This window comes from Nannospalax galili, unplaced genomic scaffold (genome assembly GCF_000622305.1).
Source record: "Nannospalax galili isolate Female #2095 unplaced genomic scaffold, S.galili_v1.0 scaffold150, whole genome shotgun sequence".
Taxonomy (NCBI): Eukaryota; Metazoa; Chordata; class Mammalia; order Rodentia; family Spalacidae; genus Nannospalax; species Nannospalax galili.
Window position 1 is genome coordinate 2,835,149 of NW_008329320.1, and position 2,706 is coordinate 2,837,854.

At 39.0% G+C, this 2,706-nt stretch overlaps 1 pseudogene; it reads left to right on the top strand.

The window, feature by feature from the left end:
* The first annotated feature begins 991 nt into the window (after window positions 1-991).
* On the top strand, window positions 992-1,676 carry LOC103736201 (annotated as a pseudogene).
* Window positions 1,677-2,706: the final 1,030 nt, after the last annotated feature.

Genomic DNA, 2,706 nt, shown 5'->3' on the forward strand with positions numbered 1-2,706 from the left:
TATAAATTACTTATTCTAAACATTTCATATAAGTGAAATCATAAATATGTGATCTTTTGCATTTGATTTCTTCATTTACCATGTTTCTCAGATCTGCCTACGCTATTGCATGGATCAAGGCTTCATTCCTTTTTATAGCTGAATAATATTCTACAGCATATATGAAAAAAATATATTCATATACACCATATTTTTATTCTTCCATCGGTTGATGGAAAGTTGGGTTGATTCCACTTGTTTGTCCTTGTGAATAATGCTGATGTATTCTTTATATACAGGAGAGTGTAGATGTATGCTTTCAGTTCTCTTGGGTGTATACTGAGGAGGGAAACTACTGACTCATATGGGTAACTCTTTCTGAGGAACTCAACAGTCCTTCCACTGTACACCTGCAGTTCCTTATTGTTGTGGTAGTGGTAGAGCCTTTTCTTGACTTTGTTTCATGTTTTTTATTATCCTGGTTGAGCCTCAGGTCTATTTTTCAAGATATCTCTGAACATGTTCATGTTTTCTCCAACTTGACCCCTGAAAAAAAATTGCCAAACAGAGATACTTAAAACAGATTGTGCTAAGGCATTGCATCCCAAACTAAGAAAAATTGCCCCCAAGTTTTTTCTTTATATAACCAGACTTGGTGGCACATAACTTTGATTCCAGCACTTGGGAGGCAGAGGCAGGTGGATCTCTATGAGTTCGAGGTCAGCCTGGTCTACATAGCACATTCCAGACTAGCCAGGGCTATGTGATAAGGCTCCATATTTTTTTAATATTTTTAAAAAATGGAACTGGAGTTAAGGACGGCTCATAGCCACCATGTGGGTGCTGGGAATCGAACCCGGATCTTCTGCAAGAGCATCTCTCCAGCCCCCATGTTTTTTTAAAGCAGCTGTAATGTGACAGCTGCTGCCAGGCTGAAGCCAGGGTGAACCTGACCAGTCTTCCTGAGCTTCTGCTTCCTCACTCCAGCATCAAGACCAAGCGAGCATTTAGAAAAATGGGAGGTGATGGATCTATTGACATGTTTTCCAAACTCCTGGAGAACCTGTTCCTCCAGGCTGCTAAACTAGTGGAAAATCACTTGGATTCTGAAATTCAGAAACTGGATCCAATTGTTAAAGATGAATGGAACTCCTCAAAGAAGATATTGGCGGCACTGAGGAAACCTCCACAGCAGAAGCAAGAATGGCTTTCAGAAGGGGAACACAGAGAAATTCCCAGTAAGAGAGACTTCTTTCAATAAGTCAAAGAGGGTGAAAAAGTGGTTTGCCATTTCTACAGTGTCTCCCCGATTCAGGTATAAAATACTAGACAGGCATTTAGCAATACTACCCAAGAAACATCTTGAAACCAAGTTTCTGACGCTGAATGTGGAAAAGCACCCTTCCACTGTGAGGGACTGCATATCAGTCATTCCCACACTAGCACTCTGAAAAGACCAGAAGAGACAAGATTATGTTGTTAGATTTACCAACCTAGGAAAAATAGGTGACTTCACCACAAAAACTTTAAAATGAATACTGGGTTGTTCTAATATTATTAATTACAGTGGAAATTTAGTGGAGTCGCCATTTCAGAGTCAAAAGAAATTTGGGATAAATTTCACAAAGCTACAAAAGAAAACTATCCAAGGAAAGAAATATAATTCAGGTTCTAATGATGATGCGACTCAGCTGTAATTCTCTGTGAGCCATCTTTCTGTTTACTTGAGATTTAAATGTGTTTTCTAAGTTCATTGATTTCAGTACCCTAATATCTAATACTCATATCCCGACAATTTACACTGTCCCATCCCAAGGCAAGATGTCTTTACTATCTTCTGTGGGGTCATCATGTGTAACTAGAGAGAAACTCTGGGGTTTTTTTAATTACCTGGAAAGGGTTTGCATTCTCTAGAGGGTTTTTTTTATTATTTTTATTTTATGTGTATGGGTGTTTTGCCTGCCTGTGTAAGTGCACCGCATGCCTGCAATGCCCACAAAGGCCAGAAGAGGGTGTCAAATCCCCTAGAACTGGAGTTATGGACAGTTGTTAGCCTCCCTGTGGGTTCTGGGAAACAAACAGGGGTTCTGCAAGAATAGCCAGTGCTCTTAACTGCTGAGCCATCTCTCCAGTCCCCGGATTCTCTAGTTTTGAGATTGGTTTTATCATAATATAATTCTGAAATCTTTATACCACTCACAGTTGTGTTTTTAAACTATGAGTTAGAAACACAGATGTAACAAACCAGTCTAGGATTAATTGTTCTTTAAATTTTATTTATTTATTTATATTTCATGTGCATGTATGTAAATGCACCTGTGTCATACAATACCTGTGGAAGCAGAGGGAAGCATCAGATCCCCTGGACCTGGAGTTATGGGCAGTTGTTAGCTGCCATGTGAGATGCTGGGAATCAAACCTGGGTCCTCTGAAACAGCAGCCAGTGCTGTTAATCACTGAGCTCCACAGGATTACTTCTTAATCAGTGTTGTTTACACAAAAGGTCAGGAAACATTTACAGGTTTAACACGTGCACTTGTAAATGAATTCTAAACACTTCATCCTGGATGTATTTCAAGAACTATTAAAATTTTTCTCACTTAAAAAATACATACACACACTCATATAGTTCATTGGAAAAAATACTATACACTCACATGTACAAACACACACACACATTTCACTGGCTCCTCTGAACCAATCCCTCAGATAAGTGTTGGAATTATT